This window comes from Apodemus sylvaticus, chromosome 3, assembly GCF_947179515.1.
Source record: "Apodemus sylvaticus chromosome 3, mApoSyl1.1, whole genome shotgun sequence".
NCBI classification, from domain to species: Eukaryota; Metazoa; Chordata; class Mammalia; order Rodentia; family Muridae; genus Apodemus; species Apodemus sylvaticus.
The window spans coordinates 91,941,509-91,958,597 of NC_067474.1; the positions used below are offsets into that span (position 1 = coordinate 91,941,509).

Consider the following 17,089-nt stretch of genomic DNA (forward strand, 5'->3'; position numbering starts at 1 on the left):
CTTTAGACCAATTGGATTTGACGGATATTTATAGAACATTTCACCCTAAAGCAAAAGAATATACCTTTTTCTCAGCACCTCATGGTATCTTCTCCAAAATCAATCATATAATTGGTCACAAGAAAGACCTCAACAAATACAAGAAGATCGAACTAATCCCATGCCTCCTATCATATCATTATGGTGTAAGAGTGGTTTTCAATAGCAACAAAAACAACAGAAAGCCCACATACACATGGAGGCTGAACAATACTCTACTCAATGACACATTGGCCAAAGAAGAAATAAAGAAAGAAATCAGAGACTTTTTAGAACTTAATGAAAATGAAGGCACAACATACCCAAATCTTTGGGACACAATGAAAGCAGTGCTAAGAGGAAAACTCATAGCCCCGAGTGCCTCCAAAAAGAAAATGGAGAGAGCATATACTAGCAGCTTAGTGACACACCTGAAAGCCCTGGAACAAAAAGAAGCTATTTCACCCAGGAGGAGTAGAAGACAGGAAATCATCAAACTCAGGGCTGAAATCAATCAAGTGGAAACAAAGAGAACCATACAAAGAATCAATGAGTCCAGGAGCTGGTTCTTTGAGAAAATCAACAAGATAGATAAACCCTTAGCCAGACTGACCAAAGGGCACAGAGAAAGTATCCAAATCAACAAAATTAGAAATGAAAAAGGAGATATTACAACAGAAACTGAGGAAATCCAAAAAATCATCAGATCCTACTACAAAAGCCTATACTCAACACAACTGGAGAATCTGGAGGAAATGGACAATTTCCTAGACAGATACCAAATACCAAAATTAAATCAGGACCAAATAGATCATCTAAACAGTCCCATAAAGCCTATAGAAATAGAAGGAGTCATAGAAAGTCTTCCAACCAAAAAAAGCACAGGACCAGATGGTTTCAGTGCAGAATTCTATAAGACCTTCAAAGAAGACCTAACACCAATACTCTTCAAACTATTCCACAAAATAGAAACAGAAGGAACCCTACCCAATTCCGTCTACGAAGCCACAATTACGCTGATACCAAAACCACACAAACATCCAACAAAGAAAGAAAACTTCAGACCAATCTCCCTTATGAACATCGATGCAAAAATACTCAATAAAATTCTTGCCAACCGAATCCAAGAACACATCAAAACGATCATCCACCATGATCAAGTAGGCTTTATCCCAGGGATGCAGGGTTGGTTCAATATATGGAAATCCATCAATGCAATCCACTACATAAACAAACTCAAAGAATAAAACCACATGGGGGGCTGGAGAAATGGCTCAGTGGGTAAGAGCACCGACTGCTCTTCCAAAGGTTATGAGTTCAAATCCCAGCACCCACATGGTGGCTCACAACCATCCTTAAAGAGATCTGATGCCCTCTTCTGGGTGTCTGAAGACAGCTACATATAATACATAAATCTTAAAAAAAAAAAAAAAAACACCACATGGTCATTTCATTGGATGCTGAAAAAGCATTTAACAAAATTCAGCATCCTTTCATGCTTAAAGTCTTGGAAAGAACAGGAATTCAAGGTCCATACCTAAACATCGTTAAGCAATATACAGCAAACCTGTAGCCTGCATCAAACTAAATGAAGAGAAACTTGAAGCAATCCCTCTAAAATCAGGGACTAGACAGGGCTGATTATCTTTTCAATTTTAGATCTCCTTATCTTTTCAATATTGTACTTGAGGTACTAGCTCAGGCAATTTGAAAACATGAGGAGGTGAAAGGGATACAAATTGGAAAGGAAGAAGTCAAACTATCATTATTTGCAGATGACATGATAGTCTATCTAAGTGACCCAAAAAACTCCACTAGAGAACTCCTACAGCTGATAAACAACTCCAGCAAAGTGGCAGGTTATAAAATCAACTCAAGCAAATCAGTGGCCTTCCTAAACTCAAAGGATAAGCAGGCTGAGAAAGAAATTAGGGAAATGACCCCCTTCACAATAGTCACAAACACTATATAGTATCTTGGGGTGACTCTTACCAAACATGTGAAAGAACTGTATGACAAGAACTTCAAGACTCTGAAGAATGAAATGGAAGAAGACCTCAAAAAATGGGAAAACCTCCCATGCTCATGGATCGGCAGGATCAATATAGTTAAAATGGCCATTTTGCCAAAAGCAATATACAGATTCAATGCAATACCCATCAAAATCCCAACTCAATTCTTAACAGAGTTAGAAAGAGCAATTATCAAATTCATCTAGAATAACAAAAAACTCAGGATAGCTAAAACTATTCTCAGCAACAAAAGAAAGTCTGGGGAAATCAGTATCCCTGACCTCAAGCAATACTACAGAGCAATAGTGTTAAAAACTGCATGGTATTGGTACAGTGACAGGCAGGCAGATCAATGGAACAGGATTGAAGATCCAGAAATGAACCCACACACCTATGGCCACTTGATCCTCGACAAAGGGGCTGAAAACATCCAATGGAATAAAGATAGCCTTTTCAACAAATGGTGCTGGTTCAACTGGAGGTCAGCATGCAGAAGAATTTGAATTGATCCATCCTTGTCTCCTTGTACTAAGCTCAAATCCAAATGGATCAAGGACCTCCACATAAAGCCAGATACACTGAAGCTAATAGAAAGAAACTGGGGAAGACCCTTGAGGACATCGGTACAGGAGGAAAGTTTCTGAACAGAACACCAGTAGCATATGCTCTAAGATCAAGAATTGACAAATGGGACCTCATAAAATTACAAAGTTTCTGTAAGGCAAAGGACACCATCAAAAGGACAGATCGGCAACCAACAAATTGGGAAAAAATCTTCACCAATCCTACATCAGATAGAGGGCTAATATCCAATATATATAAAGAACTCAAGAAGTTAGACTCCAGAAAAACCAAACAACCCTATTAAAAAATGGGGTACAGAGTTAAACAAATAATTCTCACCTGAAGAATTTCGGATGGCAGAGAAACATCTTAAAAAATGCTCAACTTCATTAGTCATTAGCGAAATGCAAATCAAAACAACCATGAGATTTCACCTTACACCAGTCAGAATGGCTAACATTAAAAATTCAGGAGACAGCAGGTGTTCGCAAGGATGTAGAGAAAGAGGAACACTCCTCCACTGCTGGTGGGGGTGCAAATTGGTACAACCACTCTGGAAATCAAAAATCCTCTGAAAACTGGGCCCCTCACTTGCAGAAGATCCTGCTATACCACTTCTGGGCATATACCCAAAATATTCCCCAGGATGTAATAAGGATACATGTTCTACTATGTTCATAGCAGCCCTATTTATAATTGCCATAAGTTGGAAAGAACCCAGGTATCCCTCAACAGGAGAGTGGATGCAAAAAATGTGGTATATATACACAATGGAATACTATTCAGCCATTAGAAACAATGAATTCATGAAATTCTTAGGCAAATGGATGGAGCTGGAGAACATCATACTAAGTGAGGTAACCCAGACTCAAAAGATGAATCATGGTATGCACTCACTAATAAGTGGATATTAACCTAGAAAACTAGAATATCCAAAACATAATCCATACATCAAATGAGGTACAAGAAGAATGGAGGAGTGGCCCCTTGTTCTGGAAAGACTTAGTGAAACAGTATAGAACAAAATCAGAACAGGGAAGTGGGAACCTGGAAAACAGGGGGAGGGAAGGGGACTAATGGGACTTTCGGGAAGTGGGGTTCCAGAAAAGGGGAAATCATTTGAAATGTAAATAAATATATCGATAAATTAAAAAAAAATGTATCCCAAAAAAAGAAAGAAAAGAAAAGAAATATGGAAAGAATTAAATAACCCAGGAAGAAATCTGATTACATCATGACTTACTTACTTTCAAAATACCCATCATCATTTTTATGCTAACATCCAAACAAGATTCACAGAGATACAGACATCATTGCTTATCCTCTATCATTAGACATTCTATATAGCAGAAATTAAAACATGTATCAAGTGTCTTCATATGGAAGACAAGCAGATGTGTCAGCAGTAAATTGTGAATACTTACTTTACGGGACCAGAGGTTGGTATCCAGAAACAGTGTTGGGAGAATCACAAACCACTATAATGCTAGGTCTATGATATCTGATGCTTACTTCTGCCTTGCATGAGAATTCACACTTAATGGCAGATACCTCACATACATACACATATTTAAATATAAAATAAATCTTGAAAATAATAATATATATGGATATATGTGCTAAATAAATGTGCGAACATAAAGCATATTGGATGGTGTGGTAGTTTATATAATTAACTAAAAAAACAAAGAATCATTCAGATGAATAAATGTTTTGGTATAAGGAACAGGCTAGTCACAACACAGATGAATATCATAGATAGCCTTTAGTCAACATGAAAACTGAGACCTGAAGAAGAATCTATCTATCTATCTATCTATCTATACATATATATATATCTATATATCCGTGAAATAGAAGGATTTTATACAAAAGACCTAAGACTGGCTTGAATAAACATAATAGTCATTCTTTAAAGTTCAAGCTCACTGTGCCTGTTAAGAAATAAATGTTTGCTTTATAAAAAAGAAAACTTTAGTTTAAATTTTAATTTTGATTTTTCATCTATTTTTAATATTTTGAGTTATGGTTAAATGACCACCATCTCCAAGGTGAATCAGAGTGAATTAAACATCCTATCTCTGCTTCTGTAACTTTAATTTTTAATTTGTCTCTCAAGTGAATTTCTTTAAACTATATTTGGGACAAATAAACAGCATGTCAATGAATCTGAAATCTAAAGCAGAAAAGTTCAAGTTCTAAGTAGAGATCCTATGTAAAAAGCTCTGATGTTCAGAATTTGTTTAAACTACCAAAAACATCTTTAATATCATTGTTCTTAAGAAAGAGCAGCACTCTTTCCAGATAGAAGTTATTTCTAGTGAACTAATGCAGTGAACTGAAATGTGAACTCCATAGGATTAACACTCCTCAACTAAGAGGCACAGAATGTTCCGACTCAGCCATCACAGTGGTAATCATCAATGATGCCCATTCTTTTGCTGAGAAAGAATGAACAAAAGGGATGACAGCTAATCTGAGGGAAAGGATGTCTGGTACATCTGATAACAGGCATAATAGGAATTTGCAATAATACTTCTGGAAAGGTACAACTAACATTGATACGGTATCTGTCAGATATGTCAGTTTGTGAAATGTTTGACTTACCCAGAATGTAAAGATACTAAAAAAGAAAACAATTTATCTTCAATACTGTCATAGAGAGGATTAAAGATTACAAAAAGAAAAATAAAAAAAGAAATCTTCACATCATATACTTTGACAAAATGTTTAAAATGAAGGAGGTAAATCCCTGTGTCTTCCTAGGTCATTTTCTTATCTGGTTAGAATTAAAATGAGATGATTTTACCCAACAGTTATGATTTGTGCTAATATTCAGCGACATGTCTGATGATATTTATGATGATCTCAATGACATTCTACTTCTGAGTTTAAGTAAATATATGTTTTCTTCTGTAAAATTGTTACTGTCATTGAGCTCCCGTGTGGAGAAAGACATAGAATGATTCTCTGAAAAAGAGTTTGGCACAGTTTCCAGGTAATTGTTGACATCAGTGCACTCAATAGCTCTTCATTTTCTCCTTGGTGGTCAGGTTTGATGTCTACTATCAATGGAGGTAAATTCTATGGTTTCCTTGTAATTCCTGTGATACCTCTTATTATTTCCTCCCTGACCAACATTCATATGAGCTGAGTACCGTTACCATTACACTGTCTTGTTTGTAATATTTTAATTTCATTTAACTCATATATACTGGTAAGCTTTTAACAAATATATTGAGGATGATAAAGAAATGAATCAAGGATGTACATATGTACGTATATGTATATATACAACATTTCAAATACAGTTTCCACCTCTTACTAGACAGCAAATGTGGTGATTAGTTTTTGTAAATTTCAATAAGTTTAGACATATCTGGAGAGAGAGAATATCAGTTGAAGAATGGCTCTATCAGGTTGGCCTGTAAATAAGGATTCAATACATTTTATTAACTAATGATGGCTATGGAAAAGCCCATTTTACTTTGGCCAATGCTATCCCTGAGAAGTTGATGACAGAATATATGTGATGGAGGCTGTGGGTAAAGACAGTGAGCAGTGTTTCTTCCAGGCTTCTGCTTCTCTTCCTGCCTCCTGGTTCTTGAGCTGACTTCCTCAGTAATGGACTGTAGCACAGAACTGGAAGGCAAACGCATCATTTTCTCTGCAGTTTACTTTTGGTTCTAGCCTTCAAGATAGCTTTCTTTCTTTTTTTTTAATTTTTAATTTTCTATATTATTTTTTTTACATTGCAAAAGATTTTCCCTTTCCCGGTTTTCCCCTTCCCAAAAGTCCCATAAGCCCTCTTCCCTCTGCCCATTCTCCGATCAACCCCCTCCTATTTCTCTGTCCTGGTACTCCCCGACAATGCTGGATCAAGCCTTTCCAGGACCAGAGCCCTTTCCTTCATTCTTGGCAGTCATTTGATATGTGAATTGGGTCTTGGGTATTCAGAGCTTCTGAGCTAATATCCACATATCAGTAACTGCATTCCATGTGTGTTCTTTTGTGATTGGGTTACTGTACTTAGGATGCTATTTTCCAGATCCAACAATTTGCCTAAGAATTTCATGAATTCATTGTTTTTAATTGCTGAGTACTAGTCATTAGGAAAATGCAAATCAAAACAATCCTGAGATTTCACCTTACACCAGTCAGAATGGCTAAGATTGAAACCTCAGGAGAGAGCAAGCTGTGTTGGCGAGGATGTGGAAAAAGAAGAACACTCCTCCACTGCTGGTGGGAATGCAAGTTGGTACAACCACTCTGAAAATCAGTCTGGTGCTTCCTCAGAAAACTGGCATAACACTTCCAGAGGACCCTGTTATACCACTCCTGGGCATATACCCAGAGGATTCCCCCGGCATGCAGTAAGGACACATGCTTTACTATGTTCATAGCAGCCCTATTTATAATAGCCAAAAGCTGGAAATAACCCAGATGTCCCTCAATGGAGGAATGGATACAGAAAATTTGATATATTCAAGACAGCTTTCAAAAGCACACTGGATTACCAGATTAAAGAATAATTCACTGAAAAAATTTCCTATTTAATATTCAGTGGCTTCATGTCTATACATAGCCTATTTATGTCTTAAAGAGCTATTTTAAGCTATATAGTTGTGGGACTTTTCCATCTAGGATATTACTGAATATTAATTATAAAATATAATAATGTAGTATTTAAAAATGACATTAACTTCATGAGGATATTAAAGTCATCCATGATAAATACTGTTTGACAAGCAAACTGTTTGCACATGTGAGGAATTTTATCTAACTGAATTCCATTTAAAGGCTTCTCAAAATCAGACGATAAACTTATTTATGATCTGCAACCTATTATTTTTCAAAAGTAGTTTTAAAATGATCAGCTAATATTTACAGATCTACTTTTCATTTCTGTTTTTTCAATTATCCTTTGTAGATATAAACAAAATGGCTATAGCAAACATTATGACAAACTTCTGATTCTGATGGAACATTTAGTTAATTGATGCATTTAAACATGAGTTTAAATTTGTAAATGAATACATTAAGTGCTAATATGATTTCTCTCCTTGTAAACCTACAGTGATTAGGCATAAAGTAAAATCCATCCAAAACTGAAGTCATCTCACATTAACATTGGAGTTGAGGTTTGATAACTTGAATCTTACAGTTAAAGAAAGCAGTAAAATTAAATCTATTTTTATTTTAGAGTAGTTAAGTTTGGGAGAGTATTACTATCCACTGATTTTAGACACAGTTCTCTCTTTCAGAATGTCCTTAAAATATGTATTGATACTGCAAAAGATCAATTTACAGCAACCTTTTATATCTTTATGCCTGCAACAATACTAGTCAAAAGTTTTCCACACATTCTTTTCCATACAGATCCAACTTTATCTTTCTGAGGACCATCATATAAATATATAGTACACTCTCCTGACAAACACAAGTTTAGAGAAGTCCTTAGGCCATAAACCTCAATTCTAAATATTAAATCTTCTTTTTGCTCTAATTATTCTGTCCATTTGGAGAATTATCTTGGTGTCTATGACACTATAAGAAACTTAAATCAGCATTGAAGGCAAATTCCTCTTTTTATTAGTTAGTTGACTAAAATTTTGCTTCAATAAAAGAAGAATAAAAGTCACAAATTAGTGAAAAATCCATCTAAATTAGAATAAATAAATTAATTCATGGAATGAAGAATGAAGTACAGGTAAAATAAGTACATAAATAAGAACAAATTAGAACATAAATCAATGTAAAAGATGAAATTGCTATAGTTAAGTCATAAGAGACTTGAATTGTTGCAAAAGCAAGTAAATAATCATGAATATGTACAAAATTATTGTGTTTACAAAACAAAAAATAATCATATGTGTAAAAAACTTATCACAAAGGGCAGGTTATATAATATATTGAATATTGAGTTTACAAAGCAGCTGTTTATTCATGCGACATGTTCCTCTAGCTGAGTTGACCTGTCTGGTCTCAGTGAGAGAGGAAATGGCTAGCCTTACAGAAATTTGAATTGCCAGGATTTGGGAATATCTCATGAGAGACGTAGAGGTGAGAAGATGAGAGGGGGAAGGATTGTAGATAGGGGTCACCAGGAGGGAGGCAGTGAGCAGAATGTGAATAAGTAAATAATTAAAAAATTAAGTAAAAAAAACAAATTCAACTGCTATCAGGATAAACCTAATTAATATAAATAGGTACATGTTTAGCATGACTGAAAAGATATTCAATTAAGTTTGTGTCATATGAATCTTCTGAGTTGGAGACTTATATTCCTATGTAATATATTATATTTTTCTATATATAATACAAAATATAAAATACCAGAATCTGTAAGGTTTGTAATAATTTGAAGGGTAAGTTTATAAAAAGTGAGAATGCAAAACTCTGAAATGATTTATTCTTATTCACTCTATGTTCACAATTGCTTTTAACTCAATGAAAGAAAAGAAGAATTTTAAAATTATAATTTTAAAATTAGAAAGATGAATTAAAATCTTTTGCTGAACATGTGAAAAATAAAATAAGAGAGAGAGAGAGAGAGAGAGAGAGAGAGAGAGAGAGAGAGAGAGAGAGAGAGAAGGGTGGAGAGATATTTGGTATCTTTGCCAGCAAATGGAGAATTATGGTATTGTTGCCAGCAAATGGAGAATTATGAATAGGTACAAATCAGATATGTAACAAACATATGAAGGGTAGGGTATGCAATATATTGAATATTGTGTGCACCATTGCATACATTAATATGATGCTGACTAATCTATCATTTTCTTAATTGAATTTTAACAATAAAGCATTTAAGGATAATCACCGAAAAAAATCAGAAGACAACATATGTCATCTAAATTAACAATTGTACTGTGCTAATTTTATTACAATATATGTGTTGAAAATCTGAAAAATTCATGGGAGAAAAATGTAAAAGACTAACAGCAAGCCTGAAATTATGTTAGCCCAGGAATAATGCCAAATTCCTTAAGAGGAAAGAATTCTACCTAGAAAATATTATAAAGTATAAGACATTTTAACTTGCTTTGGGAACTGTAAGAAGGTGAAGCTGTAAATCTCATTTCACTTTAAGTCAATATAATAAATGAAATATTCTTTTTCAGGGAAAAATGTAAAACAATGCTGTATTTTAGTTAATTATTTCATTTATTTACATCGTAAATTTCTTCCCTCTCTATCTTTTTAATATTTTGTTTTATAATGTTTTCTATTGAAGCAGAATTATATCATTGTCACCCCCTCCCCTTTCTTCCCCTCCATCCCTTCCCAGCTCCTGGAACTGGAATTCTTCCTTCTGTACTCTCAATTCGATACCCACTTTTTCTATCACTAATATTGTGAAACACAGGTGTATTATAAACACAATCCATTGGGTCCATTTCTTCTGATGGGATGTGTATGCTTCCAGGCAAGACAATTCTGCATTGGATAACCACAAAGGGACTCATCAATGAGAGAGGCAAAATATCCTTGATTGGCTGTTCTGTATCTGTCTTACTAAGTGTTTTATTGCTGTGAAGAGACACTATGACCAAGGCAACTCTTATTAAAGACAACACTTAACTGGGGCTGGTTAACAGGTTCAGAGGTTCAGCCCATTATCATATAGGTGGGAGAATGGCAGCATCCAGGAAGCCATGGTTCTAGAGGAGCAGAAAGTTCTACATCTTGATATGAATTACACTAAAAAAGATGACTATCTTCCAGGTAGCTAAGAGGAGAGTCTCAAAGGCCATCCCACAGTGACACAGTTGCTCCAACAGGGCCATCCATACCTACTCCAACAAGGCAACAACTCCTAATAAGGCCAATCCCTGGGCCAAGCATATTCAAACCACCACATTTCACTCCTTTGCCCTTATAGGCTGGTTCAAACATAGGAGACTATGGGGGCCATACTTAGACATGGAACAATGCACAATGAATTTAATGCAAATTAAAAACTCCTCATAGTCTATCACTGTTTCAAAAATGCATTTAAATTTCAAAGTCTCTTCTGAGATTCATAAAGTTGCTTAACTGTAATTTCCTACGAAATCAAAATAAATATCCTTCATATACTTGAACATCACAGGATACATGTTACTATTCAATAATGTTATAGTGAAAAAATCTTGGACAAAAAGCAAGCCCAAAAATGATCTGTGTAAACTCAGAACTCTGAATCTCTATGTCTCATGTCAAAGAGATCACCATATTTCTTTTCTTTTTTTTTAATTTTTTTTATTCGATATAATTTATTTACATTTCAAATGATTTCCCCTTTTCTAGCCCCCCCCCCACTCCCCGAGAGTCCCGTAAGCCCCCTTCTCTTCCCCTGTCCTCCCTCCCACCCCTTCCCAGTTCCCCGTTCTGGTTTTGCCGAATACTGTTTCACTGACTCTTTCCAGAACCAGGGACCACTCCTCCTTTCTTCTTGTATCTTATTTGATGTGTGGATTATGTTTTGGGTATTCCAGTTTTCTAGGTTAATAACCACTTATTAGTGAGTGCATACCATGATTCACCTTTTGAGTCTGGGTTACCTCACTTAGTATGATGTTCTCTACCTCCATCCATTTGCCTAAGAATTTCATGAATTCATTGTTTCTAATGGCTGAATAGTACTCCATTGTGTAGATATACCACATTTTTTGCATCCACTCTTCTGTTGAGGGATACCTGGGTTCTTTCCAGCATCTGGCAATTATAAATAGGGCTGCTATGAACATAGTAGAGCATGTATCCTTATTACATGGTGGGGAATCCTCTGGGTATATGCCCAGGAGTGGTATAGCAGGATCTTCTGGAAGTGAGGTGCCCAGTTTTCAGAGGAACCGCCAGACTGCTTTCCAGAGTGGTTGTACCAATTTGCAACCCCACCAGCAGTGGAGGAGTGTTCCTCTTTCTCCACACCCTCTCGAACACCTGCTGCCTCCTGAATTTTTAATCTTAGCCATTCTGACTGGTGTAAGATGAAATCTCAGGGTTGTTTTGATTTGCATTTCCCTAATGACTAATGAAGTTGAGCATTTTTTAAGATGCTTCTCCGCCATCCGAAGTTCTTCCGAATTCTCAGGTGAGAATTCTTTGTTTAACTCTGTACCCCATTTTTTAATAGGGTTGTTTGGTTTTCTGGAGTCTAACTTCTTGAGTTCTTTATATATATTGGATATTAGCCCTCTATCTGATGTAGGATTGGTGAAGATCTTTTCCCAATTTGTTGGTTGCCGATTTGTCCTCTTGATGGTGTCCTTTGCCTTACAGAAACTTTGTAATTTTATGAGGTCCCATTTGTCAATTCTTGCTCTTAGAGCATACGCTATTGGTGTTCTGTTCAGAAACTTTCTCCCTATACCGATGTCCTCAAGGGTCTTCCCCAGTTTCTTTTCTATTAGCTTCAGAGTGTCTGGCTTTATGTGGAGGTCCTTGATCCATTTGGATTTGAGCTTAGTACAAGGAGACAAGGATGGATCAATTCACATTCTTCTGCATGCTGACCTCCAGTTGAACCAGCACCATTTGTTGAAAAGGCTATCTTTTTTCCATTGGATGTTTTCAGCCTCTTTGTCGAGGATCAAGTGGCCATAGGTGTGTGGGTTCATTTCTGGGTCTTCAATCCGGTTCCATTGATCCTCCTGCCTGTCACTGTACCAATACCATGCAGTTTTTAACACTATTGCTCTGTAGTATTGCTTGAGGTCAGGGATACTGATTCCCCCAGATTTTCTTTTGTTGCTGAGAATAGTTTTAGCTATCCTGGGTTTTTTGTTGTTCCAGATGAATTTGATAATTGCTCTTTCTAACTCTGTGAAGAATTGAGTTGGGATTTTGATGGGTATTGCATTGAATCTGTATAGTGCTTTTGGCAAAATGGCCATTTTAACTATATTGATTCTACCGATCCATGAGCATGGGAGGTTTTCCCATTTTTTGAGGTCTTCTTCCATTTTCTTCTTCAGAGTCTTGAAGTTCTTGTCATACAGATCTTTCACATGTTTGGTAAGAGTCACCCCAAGATACTTTATACTGTTTGTGGCTATAGTGAAGGGGGTCATTTCCCTAATTTCTTTCTCAGCCTGCTTATCCTTTGAGTATAGGAAGGCCACTGATTTGCTTGACTTGATTTTATAACCTGCCACTTTGCTGAAGTTGTTTATCAGCTGTAGGAGCTCTCTAGTGGAGTTTTTTGGGTCACTTAGGTAGACGATCATGTCGTCTGCAAATAATGATAGTTTGACTTCCTCCTTTCCAATTTGTATCCCTTTGACCTCCTTATGTTGTCGAATTGCCCGAGCTAGTACCTCAAGTACAATATTGAAAAGATAAGGAGAAAGGGGGCAGCCTTGTCTGGTCTCTGATTTCAGTGGGATTGCTTCAAGTTTCTCTCCATTTAGTTTGATGCTGGCTACCGGTTTGCTGTATATTGCTTTTACTATGTTTAGGTATGGGCCTTGAATTCCTGTTCTCTCCAAGACTTTAAGCATGAAAGGATGCTGAATTTTGTCAAATGCTTTTTCAGCATCCAATGAAATGACCATGTGGTTTTGTTCTTTGAGTTTGTTTATGTAGTGGATTGTATTGATGGATTTCCGTATATTGAACCAACCCTGCAATCCCGGGATAAAGCCTACTTGATCATGGTGGATGATCCTTTTGATGTGTTCTTTGATTCGGTTGGCAAGAATTTTATTGAGTATTTTTGCATCGATGTTCATAAGGGAAATTGTTCTGAAGTTCTCTATCTTTGTTGGATCTTTGTGTGGCTTTGGTATCAGCGTAATTGTGGCTTCGTAGAAGGAAGTGGGTAGTGTTCCTTCTGTTTCTATTTTGTGGAATAGTTTGAAGAGTATTGGTGTTAACTCTTCTTTGAAGGTCTGGTAGAATTCTGCACTGAAACCATCTGGTCCTGTGCTTTTTTTGGTTGGAAGACTTTCTATGACTCCTTCTATTTCTATAGGCTTTATGGGACTGTTTAGATGGTCTAGTTGGTCCTGATTTAATTTTGGTATTTGGTATCTGTCAAGGAAATTGTCCATTTCCTCCAGATTCTCCAGTTGTGTTGAGTACAGGCTCTTGTAGTAGGATCTGATGATTTTTTGGATTTCCTCAGTTTCTGTTGTTATATCTCCCTTTTCATTTCTAAGTTTGTTAATTTGGATACTTTCTCTGTGCCCTTTGGTCAGTCTGGCTAAGGGTTTATCTATCTTGTTGATTTTCTCAAAGAACCAGCTCCTGGTTTTGTTGATTTTTTGTATGGTTCTCTTTGTTTCTACTTGATTGATTTCGGCCCTGAGTTTGATGATTTCCTGCCTTCTACTCCTCCTGGGTGAAATAGCTTCTTTTTGTTCTAGGGCTTTCAGGTGTGTCATTAAGCTGGTAATGTATGCTCTCTCCATTTTCTTTTTGGAGGCACTCAGGGCTATGAGTTTTCCTCTTAGCACTGCTTTCATTGTGTCCCATAGATTTGGGTATGTTGTGTTTTCATTTTCATTGTGTTCTAAAAAGTCTTTAATTTCTTTCTTTATTTCTTCCTTGACCAAGGTATCATTGAGTAGAGTATTGTTCAATTTCCAGGTGTATATGGGTTTTCTATTGTTTCTGTTGCTATTAAAGACCACTTTTACTCCATAGTGATCAGATAGGAGGCATGGGATTAGTTCGATCTTCTTATATTTGTTGAGGTCTGTCTTGTGACCAATTATATGGTCGATTTTGGAGAAGGTACCATGAGGTGCTGAAAAAAAGGTATATTCTTTTGTTTTAGGATAGAATGTTCTATATATATCAGTTAAATCTAATTGGTCCAAAGCTTCAATTAGTTTCATTGTGTCCTTGTTTAGTTTCTGTTTTCCTGATCGGTCCATTGAGGAAAGTGCAGTGTTGAAGTCACCCACAATTATTGTGTTAGGTGCAATGTGTGCTTTGAGTTTTAATAAAGTTTCTTTTATGAAAGAGGGTGCCCTTGCATTTGGAGCATAGATGTTCAGGATTGAGAGTTCTTCTTGTTGTATTTTTCCTTTGACCAGCAAGAAGTGTCCCTCAGAGTCTCTTTTGATGAATTTGGGTTGAAAGTCAATTTTATCTGATATTAAAATGGCTACTCCAGCTTGTTTCCTGAGACCATTTGCTTGTAAAATTATCTTCCAGCCTTTTACTCTAAGGTAGTGTTTGTCTTTGACCCTGAGGTGTGTTTCCTGTAAGCAGCAAAATGTAGGGTCCTGTTTATGTATCCAGTCAGTTAGTCTGTGTCTTTTTATTGGGGCATTAAGTCCATTGATGTTAAGAGATATTAAGGAATAGTGATTGTTACTTCCTATCATTTTTGACGTTATTTTTTTAAATTTGATTGCTTAACTTCTTTTGGGTTTGATGAAAGGTTACTATCTTGCTTTTTCCAGGGTGAAGTTTCCCTCATTGTATTGGTGTTGTCCTCCTATTATCCTTTTTATGGCTGGGTTTGTGGATAGATATTGGGTAAACTTGGTTTTGTCGTGAAATATCTTAGTTTCTCCATCTATGGTGATTGAGAGTTTTGCTGGATATAGTAGTTTTGGTTGGCATAAAAATATGGAACGCTTCACGAATTTGCGTGTCATCCTTGCGCAGGGGCCATGCTAATCTTCTCTGTATCGTTCCAATTTTAGTATATGTGCTGCCGAAGCGAGCACGATCATCATATTTCTAACTCCTTTCTGCTTTGATGAGTACAACATAATTCTTTCTCTTAGGCTGGTTCTACTACCTGTTAGTAGCTTTCCTCAGAAAGGATCCCATGGCTCTGACCTCTCTAACTTCTTGGGGTATCCAAGGCAACCTAAAACAGTGTATGGGATCCACACATAAGCTCCTGGGTTCCTCCAAACGGCTTTAGTCTCATGTCCACCTCTGCCCTCTGTATCACACCAGGATCTGGTTTGTTGGACTCCCCTGCCACTGCTGTTTCTGGTTGCCATCCCCTGACACTGGCATTTCTAACTTGCAGGGTTTTCTTACTATCTCTAAGCTTCACCATTAGACTCTCATAAGCTTCCTTTATGGTGACAAGCCTCAAATTCTTTGCAGGACCCCTTTAGTCCTGGGCCTACAACTGCAGCTGAGGCTGTATTTTCACAAATGGCCTTCCCTGGTCTCTCATAGTACCAAGCCTCAGCTTTTGTCCCATGATTCCTTCATGCTTTTGAAACCAGTAACACCTGGGTGACTCAGACAGTACCAACTCCAGCAGCAGCAGGAGGTACTACTAACTTGGCTATCTCTGACAGCTTCTTTACACTTCCCAGATGATTTCATCTCAGTGACAATGTTCTCTTCTTAACCACTGTCAATTTCTTAGCTCTAGCTTACCAGCAATATCAACTGCCCTACTCTTGATTCTAAAAGCCAGAACCACATGGCTGAAACTGTCTCATTCTGCTGCAGGTTGGAACATGCCCTGCCTTGTTCAATTACCTTATCACCAACTTTCTGTTTTCCAACTCCATCACTGCCTATGGTTAGCTATCCTCGAACTTGGTCTGCAGATTAATTTTGAACTCAGTTAACTGCATGACTCTGTCTTCTGAATGCTGTAGTTATAAGGCGTATACAACCATGCCTGGACCTAAACTTTTCTCTACTTGGAACTTAATATATAAGGCTGGCCTTGAACTCAGAAATCAGTTTGCCTCTGTTTCCTGGGATTAAAGACGTGTACTATCATGCCTCTAAGTAAGATTTTCATGACCACTGTTTCTCAAGCTCCAGATCAAAAACCTTTTTTTCCACCTCAAGATCTGGATCACAGTCATGCTCTTCAATTCTGTACTAGAATTCATTTACGAGTAAAAGTGCAAATTAAAATAACAACCAAGTCCATTGTTCAACTACTAAAGCTTAAGCAATAATCTTAACAGGGATCTTGCTTTGAGATTACCACTCCCTTAATCTGTTAATCTCCCTGAATATAGGTTTCAGCTAAATTCTACTTCCCTGGTGCACCTGGTGTATGGTTCTTTGAACCATATATTTTGAACTTTTCCTTTCTCAGCTTGCTCCTTTTTATTAAAATGTTTCTCATAAGAGTGAACTTTAATAACTACAGAAAAAAATTTATATCAGGCAGTTTTGAGATTTCTTTTATCAAAGCAATTGATCTAAATGTCTCTAGTTTAGCCTGAACAAGACTATTTGGAAAAGCACCCATATTTTCCACCAAAATATCACAAAAACAATTTCTAGGCCACATAGTAGCATTCTCCCCTGAAACCTCTTGAACCAGGTCTGCATAGTTCAAATCATCCTTGGCACCAATGTTTTCCATATCCTTATTAGGATGGTCCATTAAGCCCTACTTAAAATGTTACACAGCTTTCAAAAGTCCCAAGATCCACGTTCTGTTACCCCTCAATAATAATAATAATAAAGACAACAACAAGAAGAAACATGGTGAAACATATCATAGCAATACCCTTGCCACTTCTATATTAGTTAGGATTTTAATGCTGTGAACAGAC

General features: G+C 36.7%; 1 non-coding gene across 1 annotated transcript; it reads right to left on the reverse strand.

Annotated features, from left to right (window-relative positions):
* Positions 1-15,158: 15,158 nt before the first annotated feature.
* On the reverse strand, positions 15,159-15,265 carry LOC127682017 (U6 spliceosomal RNA). The gene has a single exon (XR_007977320.1). It is a non-coding gene; the product is annotated as a U6 spliceosomal RNA (small nuclear RNA).
* Positions 15,266-17,089: the final 1,824 nt, after the last annotated feature.